This window comes from Saccopteryx leptura, chromosome 3 (genome assembly GCF_036850995.1).
Source record: "Saccopteryx leptura isolate mSacLep1 chromosome 3, mSacLep1_pri_phased_curated, whole genome shotgun sequence".
Classification (NCBI taxonomy): Eukaryota; Metazoa; Chordata; class Mammalia; order Chiroptera; family Emballonuridae; genus Saccopteryx; species Saccopteryx leptura.
This window is the reverse complement of record NC_089505.1, coordinates 305021474-305033440: the sequence shown is the minus strand read 5'-3', so window position 1 is coordinate 305033440 and position 11967 is coordinate 305021474. Positions and strand designations below refer to the sequence as shown.

The 11967-nt window shown below is 38.1% G+C and overlaps 1 non-coding gene across 1 annotated transcript; it reads right to left on the bottom strand.

The window, feature by feature from the left end:
- Nucleotides 1–8977: 8977 nt before the first annotated feature.
- Nucleotides 8978–9053, bottom strand: TRNAA-GGC (transfer RNA alanine (anticodon GGC)). Its single transcript has one exon. It is a non-coding gene; the product is annotated as a tRNA-Ala (tRNA).
- Nucleotides 9054–11967: the final 2914 nt, after the last annotated feature.

Here is an 11967-nt window from a genome sequence, read left to right as displayed (position 1 = left end):
GTGGCATTAAGTACATTCACAACGTTGTACAACCATCATCACTATCCATTTCTAGAACTTTCTCATCTCAAACAGAAGTTATACTCATTAAACATTAACCTCTCTTCCTTGTTCTACCCCCAGTAACCTCTATTCTACTTTCTTTATGAATTTGAGTTCTCTGAGTACCTCATATGAGTTGAATTATATCATTTTTGCTCTTTTGTATCTGGCTTATTTTACTTATAATATTTTCAAGGTTCACCCATATGTGGCATGCATCAAAATTTTGTTTCTTTTTATGGCTGAACAATATCCCATTGCATGTGTATATACCACATTTTGATTATCCATTCATCTGTCAGTGGACACTTGGGTTGTTTCCATTTTTCAGCTATTGTGAATAATACTGAACATTCACAAACAAGTATCTGAGTCCCTGCCATTAATTTGTCTGGAGTGGAATTGCTGGATCTTATGGTAATTCTGTGTTTAACTTTTTGAGGACCTCATTGTCCCCTTTAAAGATTAATTAAAAGTGTCATTCTTTCTGCTAAGTATTGAAATTGTAAGTCATGATAGTTCTGAAAATGTTAATATATAACCAGATTAAGTTCAGCTGTTCATATCAATAAGCATTTAAGGAGCTCAGCAGTGTTCGCAGTATAGTGAGATCACAGAGAGAAGTAAGATAAAGTGTCTATTTTAAAGAACCTTGATAGTCTCCAAGTCTTGGGACATTTCAGTAACTTATAATAGTCTTAAGTCTGCTGTTAAACTTGGTGAACTTTATTTATTTGAATTAGAAGCAGAAATACTTTTTTTATACTTTTCTTATCCACTTAAAAATATAGAAATCGTTATTAAAATTATGAACTATGTTGTAGATTTTTGGTGAAGAATGGTTCAACTTGAATAATTTTATGATCAGACCCTGAATAATTTTGTGATTGGAGATGTTGGGCAGATAAAATATACTATGATCACTTTGTTAATGATGGCACTGCCCACATGTAAGCCCGTTGCCCAGATGATAATATTAATTGCCCTTCTTGCTTGGGATGGGCGTGATTGTATTAATGTGTGTTGGGGGAGGGCTTTCGTGCCAAAAGGTTTTAAAAAGGAGAGATCATGTTGTTCAAGAGAAGAGTGATTACTTTCTAGGAAGAGCCCATGCTGTGAGAGAGCAGAAAAAGGCCACGAGGAGAAGGCCAGGAGAAGCAGCCAAGATGGTAGAGTGCTGAGGGAGAAGCCAGTTTGTGCAGAGTCTGTGCAGAGAGAAGGAGATGGGGAACAGAGGTGAATAAGGCTGGTGAGGTAGAAACCTTTTATCCTAGGAAAACTCAGATAAGTCAGTGGCTTTGGGAGCCCTGAATGGAAAGGAAAGTGTTTTCTCACTGTGTGTATTTCTTGCCCACTGGGTGCAAGCTAGGATTAAAGCTAATGGCCGACCAGTTCTTGGCTCCATTGTTTCATTACCATCCATCTGAATCCTATGAGAACCTGCATGGACCAGGTGGCTGTGATGGGTGCCATAGCTATTGGCTTTACAGATGTAAAAAAGGGATGTCATTGTATAGTAATTCCCACTATTTACATAATCTGAATAAAAAGAAATTTCAGCCAACATCTATGAGAAAGAGGCTAGAGAGGGATAATTGCAGGCTGTAAAGTGGACTGAGGGATTCCACTATGTATTCTCTGCTTAGAATATGAGTGAAAGTTTAATATATGTGGGGGTGGGAACAAGGTTCATCATTACTTCAGAAGAATGGTGATTGATTTTGAAAAATGTCAAATAGCAGTGGTTTTCCTTTCTTAGTCCACTTGTTCATGATACCTTTTAGGCCATTGGTCAGGAACCTATGGTTCTTTTGATGGCTGCATCTGGCTTGCAGACAAATCTTTAATAAAAAAATAATAACGTTAAAAATATAAAACATTCTCATGTATTACAATCCATTCATTTCCTACTGCTCATGTTCATGGTTGTGAGTGGCTGGAGCCAATCACAGCTGTCTTCTGGGACAACACCAAATTTTTATTGGATAATGCGTAATGTACACAGGTCATTGTATGGCTCTCACGGAATTACGTTATAAAATATGTGACGTTCATGGCTCTCTCAGCCAAAAAATTTCCAGACCCCTGTTTTAGGCCTTTTTGCAAGATAGAACAGGGATTATCCAGCTAAAGTGCCATGAATAACTGGAGAATAATTTGTGAGTTTGTATTCTGCTCTCTAGCATTTCCACAGAGTTGAGTATGGGGTCAGAATCCCTCTATAGGCTTCTTCACTTGAAGTAGAATTTGAAAATTCATGGTGGGCTGTTCTGGCCCTTGGGAGATCTCAGTAATATTTTCCTTCTACATAAAATCTACATAATTTTCATAGACAGTGCCTACATTCAATTTATAGATGTTTGAACTTTTCAGTCTAAATGGAAATTTTAGATTAAAAAGCAAATCTAGCACTCATTTTTGAAGAAAAAAATTTTCTCTTGTCATTTTATAGTAGATATAAGGCCAGTGAGCTGTCTCTGCTTCCTACTTGAAGCACAAATGAAAACAAATGGTGTTGCTCCTCTTCAACAGACGGTAATGAAACAACGGAGCCAAGAACTGGTGGGCCATTCTTTTTTTTTTTTTTTTCTTTTCTGAAGCTGGAAACGGGGAGAGACAGACAGACTCCCGCATGCGCCCGACCGGGATCCACCCGGCACACCCACCAGGGGTGACGCTCTGCCCACCAGGGGGCGATGCTCTGCCCCTCCGGGGCATCGCTCTGCCGCGACCAGAGCCACTCTAGCGCCTGGGGCAGAGGCCAAGGAGCCATCCCCAGCGCCCGGGCCATCTTTGCTCCAGTGGAGCCTTGGCTGCGGGAGGGGAAGAGAGAGACAGAGAGGAAGGAGGGGGTGGGGGGTGGAGAAGCAAATGGGCACTTCTCCTATGTGCCCTGGCCGGGAATCGAACCCGGGTCCCCCGCACGCCAGGTCGACGCTCTACCGCTGAGCCAACCGGCCAGGGTCTGGTGGGCCATTCTTTATCCTAGCTTGCACCTGGCAGACAAGTAAAAACACACACTGGGCTCCAAACCCCACTCATTCAGTGCTCACAAAGCTACTGACTTATCTGAGTTTTCCTAGGATCAAAAGTTTCTAGCTTACCAGTCTCATTCATCTCTGTTCCCCATCTTCTTTCTACACAAACTAGCTTCTCCCTCAACACTCCACCATCTTGGCTGCTTCTCCTGGCCTCCTCCATGTGGCCTTTCTCTGTTATCCTCTCTAATGCTAATCTCAGGAACTGAGAGAGAGCAAGCTCCCGGTCTGTCCCACTTTATAGTTTAGAAATCAAAACCTTTAATCCAATATACAAACAAGGAAGTCTCTGATACAAAGTCACTTATCTGAGGCATAAATGGATTCCTCATGAGAGTGCACCATCCCACATCAAAAAGGGCGAGAAAGGCTTAGTCCTAAAACCAAGCCCCAGGCTACAAGGATCCTGCCTGCCCACAGCCCGCTCAACACACATTAATATAATCATGCTCATCCCAAGCAAGAAGGGCAATTAATATAATCACCTAGGCGACGGGCTTCCACGTGGGCAGTGACATCTTTAACAAAGTGAGCAATAATATATTTTATCTGCCCAACAGTATTCAAGTATGAGGGATGGGACATAAACTCTGGCCTTTTGCTAGTCCTTTAGTATATACTGGTTGATAACCAGCGAATTAGATATAGTGGCCTTCATTCCTAGATAATATAATGGTATCTGCTCCTGAAGTACACAACTGATATTACTCTTGATGAAACTTCAGGCTCAGCTTTGTCAGAACCTGGTGGTTCATCCTGGCAAGGCTTTACCTTGGTTCTCACTGATGTTGCATTTGTCTCAAGTCTCTGCCATGTACTGCAGATAACACTGCTGCCTCCTTCTGTGGTTTGATCCTCACCATAGAAGCCCTATATCATGACAACTATCCTGCTGCCTTCTCATTCTTGCCTCAGGGTATGTGGAAACTGTGTTTATTCCACCAGATTAGGAATGGTAATTAGACCCTCTTTCTGCTTGACTATTTGTTTTCTGCCTTTTTTACTCTGCTAGAGTTGTATTGCATTAGCATAGGCTTGCCTTGCACAGCAGTTATGTTCTTTAGTCCCTAGGGACAAGGAGTCCCTTTGCCCTCGACATTTCTTTCCTCTTATCTAAAAGTTTCTTTTCTCTGGAACTTTAGCCTGGAGAAGATAGGTGAAGAAATACTTGTTTCTTTTGCTGCTTCCCTTCCCTCTGTGTTTTCTTTCTCTTCTCAAAATTCACTTGCAAAGCAATAGGCTTTCACATTTCTTACTACCTTATATGGACCCCTTTTATGCAAAAAATCTCTGATCAAGTCAGCCAGATCTGCCTCTTCATTTGTTAAGCAGGGAGATACTGAGTTTTAAAAAAAATCCTTTTCTCTCATACAAAGCCTGACTTTCAAGACTATTTCCTATCCTTGTTGACTTGAAAATTCAACAAGCAATTACTATGTTTTATTTCTTTTTATATTAATGCTGCAACAGTCCCAAACTCCTCATTCCACTTCTCAAGGAAGATGGATGTTTATAGGGTATATAAAAGAGGAAAGCCTGTTAACAGTCTTCAAAACTTTTATGCTTGTTATCTATAGATCAAGTGACTGTTTTAGTTAATTTGGTTTGCATATGACTTTAGCCTGTAAGTGAAGATAAGGTTAGACTCACTCAGAAGAAAACATGGCCTATATGCATTGGCATGTAAGGTGGTAGTAACTGAAATGTTCCCTGATTGCTTTCACTAATGATAAATTGTGGCTTGACCTTCAGAAAACCCATTCTCACTTGCCAAGCCCCATTTTCTGTTTTGTGTGCTTTGGGTAAAGCAGACAAGATAGTCCAGTGCTGCCATAGCATGAATCTTTTAGGACATGGCAAAAAGATAGTTCTTGGATAATTGATAGATTTTTTTCAAGAATCACTTTTTAAAATAAAAATTGGTTTATGAAAAAAGGAAAACAGGAACATTTTCTAAATGGGATTTAGATAGACAAAATAAAGTGTACACAATAAAAATGTTTTGCCTGCTTTTGGGTAATGTACTGTTGAACATTTATAGTTAGATTTTAGTTAAGATGGTCCAGCGAAGTACCAAACTTACATTATACAATGTGTTGGTCGAATAAGTTTGTAAATATGATATATATGTTTGCTTGCTTATAGTTTGCATTGGGTAGGGGGGACAGGCTGTAAGTAGGCAAGGTCGTTATAGCCTAAGGCTTAGTTTTAAGACTAAGCTTTTCCCCATACCCTTGACTGTTGCATAATGTGGGGTGGTTCAGTCTCGTGAGGAATCCCATTATGCCTCAGATAAGTGATGTTGTATCAGAGACTTCCTTGTTTGTATATTGGATTAAAGGTTTTGATTTCTACACTATAAAATGGGGCAGAGGAGCCCATACTGGAGGAGAGCAGAGAAAGGCCACGTGGAGGAGAGGAGAAGCAGCCAAGATGGTGGAATGCTGAAGGAGAAGCCAGTTTGTGCAGAGAGAAGGAGATGAGGAACAGAGGTGAATAAGGCTGGTGAGGTAGAAACCTTTGATTCTAGGAAACTCGGATAAGTCAGTGGCTTTGGGAGCCCTGAATGGAAAGGAAAGTGTTTGCCCACTGTGTGTATTTCTTGCCTGCTGGGTGCAAGCTAGGATTAAAGCTGATGACCCACCAGTTCTTGGCTCCCTTGTTTCATTACTGTCTGTCTGAATCAAGTGAGAACCTGCATGGGCCAGGCGGCTGTGATGGTGGCCATGGCTATTGGCCATACACAATGGAAAGTTAATACCATAACACAGTGAGAGTGCCTCTGTTTTTACATAATTAAAGCATGTTTTTTTCTACTAGACTATAAGCAACTTGAGACCAGGACCATGTCTTACTCATTTTTGTTACCCCAGTCTGGAATGTTGTCAATGCTAACATGTTTGCTGTCTGTGCAGATCTTTGCACTTTCTGAACAAAAGACTTGTAAACAGTACACAAAAGTAATGTACATTTCTTTTTAGTGTTGTATGCTTGGGACAATACTCCATGACAAAGGATACTAATGATTTGAATTTCAACTTTTGCTGACCCTGAAATAATTTTGAATAGCCCAATTTAGTAATAGGGATAGTTGGAGAGAAACAGATTTCTTGGTAATCTAATCTAGTTTAAAACACCATGAAAGGCCTTGGTTATCACAGCCCCCAGAGGCTAACAAGCCAGGAATCCTATAACATTTATAACACTGAAAAGAGTTTAAAAATGTATGCTGTGTAAGGTTTCATTTGATGTGCTGTAAGTACTCTTGGTTGTGATATCTCCTCATCATAACATCATACTGAATACCATGGCAACCTTTTTCTACTTATACAAATGTTTAAAAAGAAATAACTTGTGAGAAGATGAGAAACAAAAATACTCCTTTGATTTCTAATTTATGGGTTGCAAGTCTTTGCTTTTAAGGGCTTGCAAATGTACGATTTTCCTTATTTCTAGCCAGGTATAACTTAAAGGGGAATGGTTTGGTATGACTTTAAAATTTTTAATCTCAAGGAACAAAAGCATTGTTAGTTTAGATTGAGTGTTTTTTGAGTATTGTTACTATTTTCTTAATGGTATGTCCATGGGCTTGATAGGAAATCAATACATAGATTATGAAAATACTAAAAAGTAATTTGTGCATATAAGAGAAATGTATGTTTGTGATAAACCCATTGCATAGTAATTGTACTATAACAGAAGTCTTGTTACTTTGTAAAAGCCCTAATATTATGATTACTGAGTGTTCAGAAATGTTCTTTGAGTGGTTATAAACAGATGAGACCAATAGATATGGTGAGGTAAGCAGTTCATAAATGTCTTTCAGGGATTTTTAGTTTGAGTTGCCCAACTGAAAAATGATTATTTTTTAGCATGTCCAAGGATATAATGGTATGCAGCACAGCAGGGCTCTGGTCTAATTTATCCAGAGACTGTTCATTAACAGATTGGCTCTGTCATTGATGTTTTATTATGCCTGGAAGAAGTCAACCAAGTTTACTCTACTGGTCATGGTTATAGAGCAACACAGCTTTTTTTTCTTCCTCCCATCAGGCTGACTTTTACCTTGGCTCAGCACATAACAGCTACATCACATACTAAATGGGATGATTCTGTTTGTTGTAAAGTGGCCTCAACTTGTGCATTTTGGGAAAGAGAAGAAATTCTTAGATTAAATATTTTGTGTTAATCTTTTGCAATGTGTGTGGCTCAGGCTCTGAGAAGGAAATTAATTAATTTCATGGTGAAGTGTTGGCACACCGTTTTTAACTTCCATTTGTCAGTTAAAAAGGGGAAGTGTTCAGGGTCAAAAACTCTGATTTTTTTTTTTTTTGGCTATCTACAAAGACAGTGAATGGACAAAATGAGTGTGTCATTGTAATATTTGGAATTAAAGCCCAGCATGGAGTCAAGTCATTTAATTAGTCCTTAAGCCAGTTAATTGCAATGGACTCTTTATTTCTTTCTAATTTGTGTTAGGTTTAGTAAGAAGGCAGAGCTTGGCTCTTAGTATGGGGTCATCTTTATGTAGAATGAAAGTATGGAGATTTAAAATGTAGAGCAGTGGTTTGTTAGAAATGATTTCATAGTTTTCTTTTGGCACTCTAAAAACACTTTCCTATTTTCTTTGTACTGCCCAGAGGATGGAGACAAATCACCTTTAACAGTACATTTTCTATCATACTTCTCACTTTATGCTTGATGAAAGTTCATAACTGAAGATTAGTCAGCTTTCTAGATTAAAAGTGCAAATAAGACCTAATAGTTCTAAGAAAAACAGCATAAAAACTATGTAACCAATACATTTATTACTGGTTGGGCTAAAATAAGCTTCAATAACAAAGAATGCCCAAATTTCAGTGGCTTAACATAACACGGGCTTTTAACTCTCATTCATGCTACATGTCCACAAATGATTGGCAGGATCTTTTCTTGTCATATGCACTCAGAGACAAAGATTTTATTTTTTCAGATGCTTTCATGAATGCATGGAAGGAGAACATGGTAAATTATGCTAAAACATGGTGAACCTTAAAGCTTCCACTTCATATCTATTCACATTTCATTAGCCAAAACAAGTCAATATTTGGCTGCCCCAAAGTCTCAAAAGATTTTCTCCTGTGTTTTCTTCTAGAAGCACTATAATTTTAACATTTAGTCTGTGAGCCATTTGGGGTGATTTTTGTGTATGGTATGAGGTAAGGATTGAATTTTATTTTTTTTCCCATGTTAATTTCCAGGAGTTCCAGCACATTTTATTGAAAAGACTGTCCTTTCTCCATTGAATTACCTTCGCACCTTTGTAAATAATACTGGGCTGACTATCCTGTTCCCTTACTCTTTATGTCTATCCTTACACATACTGTTCCAATTAGTGTAGCTGAAAGTAATAAAACAAGTAGTGTAAGTCCTACACCTTTGTTTTTAAAAAATGTTTTCACTTTTATGAGTTTTTCATAGTTACCTAGAAATCTTATAATCAAATTTTTAGCTTTTACAAAGAAGTCTCCTGAGATTTCTATTAGGACTGCATTGAATCTTTGGATCCACTTAGGGAGAGAGGATTTATATCTTTTTTTTTTTTTTTTCTGTATTTTTCTGAAGCCAGAAACGGGGAGAGACAGTCAGACAGACTCCTGCATGCGCCCGACTGGGATCCACCCGGCACGCCCACCAGGGGTGACGCTCTGCCCACCAGGGGGCGATGCTCTGCCCCTCCGGAGCGTTGCTATGCTGCGACCAGAGCCACTCTAGCGCCTGGGGCAGAGGCCGAGGAGCCATCCCCAGCTCCAGGGCCATCTTTGCTCCAGTGGAGCCTCGGCTGCAGGAGGGGAGGAGAGAGACAGAGAGGAAGGAGAAGGGGAGGGGTAGAGAAGCAGATGGGCACTTCTCCTGTGTGCCCTGGCCGGGAATCGAACCCGGGACTTCCGCATGCCAGGCCGACGCTCTACCACTGAGCCAACCGGCCAGGGCCAGGATTTATATCTTAATCCTATTTAGTTTTCCATCATTTACTTAGCTTTATCAGTCTTTAATTTTTCTCAGCAATATTTTATAATTTTGACTATATATATTTTTATTACATGTATCCTTAAGTATTTCATTTTTCATGCTACTGTAAATGGTGCTCTCTCAATCTGATCTTATAATTGTTCATGCTAGGATATATAAATACAGCTGTTTTTTGTATATTAATCTTGTGTCCTCTGAACCTGTTAAATTCACTTGCTAACTCATAGTTTTTTGTGGGTTTCTTAGCATTTTTATGGACACAATTATTCTTTTGCAAATTAAGACAATTTTACCTCTTTTCAAACATAGTGACTTTTATTTCTTTTCTTGTATTATTTCACTGGTAGGACCTCCAACACAATGTGAAACAGTAGTTAGAGCAGACATTTTTGCCTTGTTTCTGATCTTTGGGGGAAAGTATTGTCTTTCTATAAGCATGATGTTAGTTGTAGGTTATTAGTAGATGCCTTTTATCAGGTTGAGAAAGTTTTCTTCTAGTCTCTGTTTTCTGAGGTTGAAGTTTGTCAAATGCATTTTATTTTATTTTTTTTGCATTTATTGAGATGTTCAGATGTCTTTTCTCCTTTATTCTGTTAACATGGTGAATTACCTTAATTTATTTTCATGTAGATTATCAACCTTGTATTCTTGGGAAAACCCTACTTAGTCATAATGTATTATACTTTTCATCTATAATTTTGCATATATTTTATTAAGATTTTAGCTTCTATGTGCATGAGAAATATTGGTCTTAAATTTTCTTTTCTATAATGTCTTTGCCTCTTATGGCGTTGGAGAAAGAATTGTTTCATAAAATCAGCTGAGAAGAAGTTCCTTCTCTATTTTCTGAGCTCTTTTTAAAGAGGTGATGTTATTTGTTTCTTAAATATTTGAAACAATTAACCAGTAAAGTCATCTGGGCCAGAAATTTTACTTAGAGGAAAGATATAATTCTAATTCAGTTTCTCTCATTGCTGTTTTGATTTTCTGTTTCCTCTTTTTTTTTTATTTAGACAATTAATTTTAACAGGATGACATTGATGAATTAGAATACATACATTCAGAGAAAACATCTCCAGGTCATTTTGACATTTGATTAGGTTGTATACCCAACACTCAAAGTCAAATTGTCCTCCGTCACCCTTTATTTGGTTTTCTTTATGTCCCTCCCCTCTCTCCACCCCCTCCCTCTCCTCCCTTCCCTTCCCCCAAGTAACCACTACACTCTTATCCATGTCCATGAGTCTCAATTTTGTGTCCCACCTATGTATGGAATCATACAGTTCTTAGTTTTTTTCTGATTTACTTATTTCACTCAGTATAATGTTATCAAGGTCCATCCATGTTGTTGTAAATGATCCTATGTGATCATTTCTTATGGCTGAGTAGTATTCAGTAGTATATATGTACCACATCTTCTTTATCCAATCATCTATTGAAGGGCTTTTTGGTTGTTTTCATGTCTTGGCCACCGTGAACAATGCTGTGATGAATATAGGGCTGCATGTATCTTTACATACCAATGTTTTTGTGTTTTGAGGGTATATACCCAGTAGAGGGATTGCTGGATCATATGGTAATTCTTCTATTCTTAATTTTTTGAGGAACTACCATACTTTCTACCATATATGGTTGTCCTACTTTACATTCTTACCAACAGTGGATGAGGGTTCCTTTTTCTCCATAGCCTCTCCAACACTTGTTATTACCTGTCTTGTTGATACAAGCTAATCTAACAGGTGTGAGGTGGTATCTCATTGTAGTTTTGATTTGCATTTCTCTAATAGCTAGTAAAGAGGAGCATCTTTTCATATATCTATTAGCCATTTGTATTTCTTCCTGGGAGAAGTGTCTGTTCATGTCCTTTTCCCAATTTTTATTGGATTGTTTGTTTGTTGTTGAGTTTTGTGAGTTCTTTGTATATTTTGGATATTAGGCCCTTATCTGAGCTGTTGTTTGAAAATATCATCTCCCATTTAGTTGGCTGTTTGTTTGTTTTGTTATCAGTTTCTTTTGTTGTGCAAAAGCTTCTTAGTCTGATGTAGTCCCATTCATTTATCTCTGCCCTCACTCCCCTTGCCTTTGGAGTCATATTCATAAAATATTCTTTATGGCCAAAATCCATGAGTTTAGTATCTATGTTTTCTTCTATGTAATTTATTGTTTCATATCTTATATTTAGGTCTTTGATCCATTTTGAATTAATTTTGGTACAGGGAGACAAACTGTAGTCAAGTTTCATTCTTTTGCACATGGTTCTCCAGTTTTCCCAGCATCATTTATTGAAGAGGCTTTCTTTTCTCCATTGTGTGTTTTTGGCTCCTTTATCAAAGATGATTAGACTATATATATGTGGTTTTATTTCTGGGTTCTCTATTCTTTTCCATTGGTCTGAGTGTCTATTTTTCTGCCAATGTCATGTTGTTTTGATTATCATGGCTCTATAATATAATTTGAAGTCAGGTATTGTAATGCCCCCACCTTCATTCTTTTTCCTTAGGATGACTTGGCTATTTGGGGTTTTTTATAGTTCCATATAAAGCTAATGATTTTTTGTTCCATTTCTTTAAAAAATGACATTGGGATTTTGATGGGAGTTACACTAAATTTGTGTATTGCTTTGGGTAATATGGTCATTTTAACTATATTTATTCCTCCTGTCCAAGAACAAGGAATAGTTTTTCATTTCATTGTATCTTTTTAAATTAATTTATTTATTTTTACAGGGACAGAGAGAGTGTCAGAGAGAGGGATAGATAGGGACAGACAGACAGGAACAGAGAGATGAGAAGCATCAATCATCAGTTTTTCGTTGCCGTTGCGACATCTTAGTTGTTCATTGATTGATTGCTCATATGTGCCTTGACCGGGGGCC